At 44.2% G+C, this 5,874-nt stretch overlaps 1 pseudogene; it reads right to left on the bottom strand.

Moving 5' to 3' along the window:
- Positions 1-1,581: 1,581 nt before the first annotated feature.
- On the bottom strand, positions 1,582-2,403 carry LOC102017068 (annotated as a pseudogene).
- Between the last annotated feature and the right edge of the window lie 3,471 nt (positions 2,404-5,874).

The raw sequence follows: 5,874 nt of genomic DNA, 5'->3' as shown, positions 1-5,874 counted from the left end.
AGCCTGGAATTTCCACTTCCCTGAAATTAATGGCATTTAGTGAACTACAGTAAAGTTAGGGAGAATCCTCATGCATGACAGAGCCTCCAAAATGTCCTGGAGAGTTGTTCTTCCTCCATCAACGGGAAATGGTGACTGGGGTCAGCGAGGGATGTTCCAGGAATCTGTTGCTCACACATTCTGTCCACAGCCTGTGGATGATGAGAGAGGACAAGGATTTCCCAGGCAGTGTTGCAGGGAAAAAGCAAAGGTCCTTAGCTGCCTGCTCAGCTACAGGAGAATTAACCAGCACTCATTATGATGGTGCAAACGTGGTACATTACCTAAGATACACAATGTGGATTAAGTATGCAGTTAAAAATACCATTTTTCTGAGCTTCCATGGGAGATAATGAGCAGGGTTAACACTGTCCAGCTAAGCCTCCCTCATTCCTAGGCTCGTTACTTGCAATTTGCTCTCCTCGGCTTCAGAGCCCTTATCTGGTGGCAGGTGAACTATACTGAACCACTTCCATTATAGAAGGGACTGCGTTTTGTCCTCACTGGCATAGACATATGTTCTGGGTGTGGCTTTGTCTTGTCAGGGAACACATTTTATGGCCAAAGACATGAGGCAATGGGCTCACGCTCATGGAATTCACAGGTCTTACTGCCTCCCTCACCATCCAGAAGTAAAGCAAAACTATGCTTATTAGGAAAACACCAACACTACATTCTTCAAAATTACTAGAATTTTATTTGCCTCAGGCTTATGACTTGCAACCAAAGATATTGTGCAAAGAAAGCAAAGATTAAGAACACTTTGGAGAGGAGGAGACAATGCACACTGGTAACATAGGAAGTCAGGTGGACAAAAGAAGCCACCCAGTACATTATATTGACTGTAATATTCAACAGTGCTTTCAGCAAAACTTTTTTTAGACCAAGAGCAAAAAAATTAGGCAATGCTTACAGTAGACATAAATCTTATACAATTTAAAATGTGTTTTTCAGATCATAGAGCATAAAGCAGAAAAATGCATATGTAGGTAAAATCTACTGTACATTTGTCATCTATTAAAGTTGCTTATATGTACCATAGTGTTAAAAAAAATACCTAACAAATAAAAATCTTGAAAATTGCCTGATGAAACTAAAATAACCAATGGCTTTTAATGGCTTCTCCTGGTTACCAGTGCCACAGAAGACAAAAGTCTCATGCAAACAGGTAATAAAACCAGGTACAAACCTTTACCAAATTAGACACACCCATAAAAATATACTATGCACGCACATTTTTTTTTTTTTTTTTTTTTGTCTTTTTGAGACAGGATCTCTCTATGCAGTTCAGGCTGGCCTAGAACTCACTTTGTACCCTAAGCTGGTCTCGAACTTGTAACGATCCTCCTACCTTAGCCTTCCGAGTGCTGGGATTACAGGCATGTGCTACCACGCCCAGATTCACCTCCATTTTCCATCAAAAGCTTTTGTTTGTTTTAATCTTTGAATTTTTGAAGCCCATTTGGTCACAGTATGTTACAAGTCTTTGTGTTTTTTACACCATGATGTCTCATGTTTTTCTGGCACTATTCTAAAACTAGTTTATAAGACGATGATGAGGACATAGAAAGAACCCAGTGCCCAGGTGACAAGTGAAGCCACTGGGTAGAAAGGAGAGAGGGGAGAAAAGGATTCCGTTCCACAGGGATCACTCATCATCAGTCCTCTTGCTTCTGACTCTTCATCTTCATCCTGTTCTTTGTCGCTGTCAAAATTGCTCACTACCAGCTTTGCTTTTCCTCAGTTTGGCCTCTTCTTCCCTTGTTCTTTGTCCTGGCCTTTCTCATCTCTCTTATTGAGCTTGATTTTCACTTTAACAGATTTTGCCTCAGACTCGGACTCCTCTTCCTCCTCCTCATTGCTTTCCTCCTTGCTTTCTTCCTTTTTGGCAATTTTCTGCCGTGCACCAACATACTGACTATAAGACGAGGGGGTCTTTGTAGATCTGGGGCCCCTCCAAGTTGAGCGTCTGAGCATTGTGACAGAGAAGTGTGACAGCTTTCTCCAGGTTGCCCAGGCTCTGGTACTTGTGATTACAAATTCTTTCCTTTATATTTTGAAATCCACTGGCTTCCTAATTAATTCATAGTATTCTGGCAACTCTTTCCTGGAAGGTCACTGAATGAAGATTTCCCTGAGTTGTTGCCCTTAACTATCTTTGTAGTTGATCACAGTATCAGTAACAGTGTTCATCACTTTTGTCAGTTTGGGGGGATTTGGTGACAGTTTCTCAGCTGGAGAGCAGCCTCTCCTCTTCTTAGGTTTTTCTACATCTTCCTTCGCAGGATCTTTATCCACATTTCTTCATCTTTTTCTCTCCTTAAGCCATACTTCCTCTTCCATTTCTCCCAAATTGCCATCTTCAAAGGCTTCTAACCTAGTTCACAAACAGTTCTCCTTGCTTGGAACAAATCTCTGTCTGGAATGATCTTTTGAAGACACAGTTACAGTACCAGCTAGGTGGCAATAGCTTATAGGGCTGGGGCAAAGTTCTTGAAAAGGCTGTATGTGCTTTGAATCAGCATCCACTATGTGGTACTGTGTCTCCCATAGCCAGGATTCAAAGATCCAGGTATCAAGGGGTGGAAGAGGGAATGGTGCCACTCACCATTACCCCCAGGGACCCACTGGCAAAATTTTTGTTTCCTGTTCCCATGACTTTATGTTCTTCTGGCTTAGTAGTCTTAGTTTCAGAGGGGGATAAGGCTTGCACCAGGAAATGCAACAGTGATACCACTGAACTGGAAGCTAAGATTTCTCCCTGGTCATTTTGGACTCCTCATGCCTCTGAGAAAACAAGCTGACAGGGGAGTCGCAGTGTTGTCAGGGTAATTGACCCAGTCTATTCAGGGGAAATTGGACTACTACTTCAGAATGGAGGAAGGGAAGAATATATGTGGAATGCAGGAGATCTCTGAGGGCACATTTTAGTATTCTCATGCCCTATTATTAAAATCAATGGGAAACTACAACAACCTAATCCAGGCAGAATGACCAATGGCCCAGAGCCTTCAGGAATGAAGGTATGGGTCGCTCTACCAGCAAAAGAATCAAGGAGGTAGTTCTAAATACCTGCTATGATCCCATAATCAGCTACAGAAAAGAGGATTATTATTGTACTACTTTTCTACCAATATGTTTCTAATGTAATATAATGTTGATAGACCTAATACTGGTTCTTAAGGATTGTAAAACCTGTGTTATAATGTTTAAGTTATGAAATGATAAGAGTAAACATCACCCAAAGAAAATTTACCTTCTCTTCTGGGGAGGGAATTAGTGCATTTCTGTTTATACGCAGGATAGTTATAACATGTTAGGGATAACTATGAGTGTGTCTTTGTATCTGCAGACTGGTTTAAGGAAATGTATCTGGTTGCCAAGTTGACAAGGGTTATGGGTAGTAATGGTTGATTGAGTATGTCAGCTTGAGAAGTTTAGAAGCTTAACTAAATCAGCTCAGCAATCTACACCTTAGGGTATAGACCCATCCTAGGGCAGCTTGTCACCTGAATGGTACAAAGGGGAAATGAGAAAGGACAGATCTGCTTCTGTTCTTCAGACGAGCTCTTGTTTTCACCTTCAGTTTGGACATCATCTTCTGGCTTCCAGTGCAGACTTTGTCTTCCACCACAGATCCTTCAGCCTTCTGGTGTAGACTCTTCGATCTTCCATTGCAGACCCATTGACCTCCTGATAAGGACTTTCACAGGACAGTGTAGTGAGCTCCAGACCTGGGACTGAAACTTTTGGTCTCCAGTGTGCAGACACTGTCTGCATGCTTCCCCATCCAATTCGGTGGCCGACCATCATAAGCCAATCTTGTAATTTCTTATACTTTTTTGTATCTTGTGTTATATTTGTTTCTCTAGTAAAACACTGACTGATACAGAATGAGAATATGCTGCTAACATGAACAAATATCTATTAAACCTTACTACAGAGCAGGAGCTGTGCTAGGGTCAAGGGAGATGATGATGAAGGAATGGCAGAGCACATTATGGTGTGGCACCCAGAATCCCTCCAAGGAAGGACTTGTGCCCCAACTGCTGGGGACATAGCTGCCCAGCAGCCTCTGGCTACTGAGGTCCCACCCCTCTTGGAGCAATCTGTCCCATTGGCTCAGAGCCAGAGGATGAAGAAGGGGCCAACCAAACCCAGGCCAGGAGACCTCTGATGGCCACTCCTACCCCTGTCCCACCATGATGTAGGCCATGTCTCTTATCAGCAAGCTCACAACTTGGATCCCCCCTCTGCCCACACCTGCTGCCTCCCCAACACCCTGCCCCCTTCACATATATCCTGCCTCCTAAGCTCCCTCTCAGGGTCTGCTCCCAGCAAGCCCAGCTTGTGACCAAAATAGCTTTCAGTCTCTTAGGCAACCAGCTTTGGGAGAGAAACAATAAAGCAATTTTGTGAGAGCCATTGAGAAGAGCAATGAGAGAGTGTGCAAAAATGCTCCAGTGCAACACAGCTATGGTGGAAGTCACAGGTCCTTTTCATTTTTCTAGTGGCTTGGAGTGAGTCAAGATGTTTGGGAAGGACCTGCTTGTCCCCTCCTTCCCTATCTTCAAAAGTGCTTCCTTAGTAGTCTACAGAGGGTGCCCAGCCTGGATGGATGTGGCAATGCTGTGGTCCCCTTGGGGAGGGAGGCTGAAGGACTTCAGCTACCCCAAGGACATCTCTTGGTCCCTGTCTGCCGAGCTGTCATTTGGTGTAAACCCCATTCTATAGAGGCCTCTAAAGGAGAGCACCATGCACCCCCCAAGCCCAGCTGACAGCTTTCCAAGTTCCACTGTGCTATAACCGACTTTGCAAAAGCAGAATCTTTGGCTCCAAACCACTAATGAACTCCTTCTAGCTCCAGGTTTAATTAGTTTTCATTGCAATATTAATGATCCCAACAAACCATTTCAACTTTCCTGTTGCACAGCTGGAATTCTTTTATTTGGCATTTGGTCTCTTTATAAAAGAATCCCCCATGTATCCTCCTCCCCGCCTGCCCCATCGAAAGGGAATAAGATCACATTCTTACTTTGCTTATCACTTTGGCCAGCCCGGGGACAGTAGCTTTAATAATTTTGAAACTGGGAGCATTAAACACATCACAAACTGCCATACAAATAACATATAATATAACTCCAGGATTTTAATTACAGTGACTAATATATGTACCAATCCCGAAATCTCTACAGCACCATTAGGCCACACATGTGGACATTACAGGGAGGTTTAAAATTTGCACGAGGTATGTCATTAGTTGATCCAAGACCTTCCAGGTCTCAAGTTCTCGCCTGGGACTCAGAATTCATTTGTTGGGCACTTTGAACTACCCATCCAAAGGCAGTGCTATTTTCACTAGTGACAATGAAAAATGATTGCTAGCTCAGGTTGTTTGCATTGAGGGTACTGGACCTGCACAGCAGAGCATGTGCTGGTGGAGTCCACTGCCTCTCTGTTTTCTCTGTTTCTCTAGTGGAAGAGAGAAGCCACAGCTCCTGAGGTGGGCAGAACTCTGATTCTCCTCAGGTCTCGAGGCTCAGCACCCAACAGCTGTGCAGAGGAGGCAGCAGTGCTGAGCTGGCAGTGAAGGACCAAGCTCAGAGGTACCCTCAATGTGTGGGTCTCCAGCAGGCCCTGCAGAGGGCACAGGAGCAAGGGCAGCAAGGAATGCAGACTGGGTGAGGGAAAGAGCTGTCCTGAAACTTCTCTGAGGTCTGCACAAGCCATGGCAAAGTCCATTCTCTAGTGAGGAAGGAGTCCTTCCAGCACTAGTAGATGAAAGGCCTTTGTGCTTACAGCTCATGGAGCAAGTCAGTCAAGGTCCCACTGCAG

Source organism: Chinchilla lanigera, unplaced genomic scaffold, assembly GCF_000276665.1.
Source record: "Chinchilla lanigera isolate Chin_1 unplaced genomic scaffold, ChiLan1.0 scaffold00155, whole genome shotgun sequence".
Classification (NCBI taxonomy): Eukaryota; Metazoa; Chordata; class Mammalia; order Rodentia; family Chinchillidae; genus Chinchilla; species Chinchilla lanigera.
The sequence above is the reverse complement of the archived record's forward strand: the minus strand, read 5'-3'. Positions and strand labels throughout refer to the sequence as shown.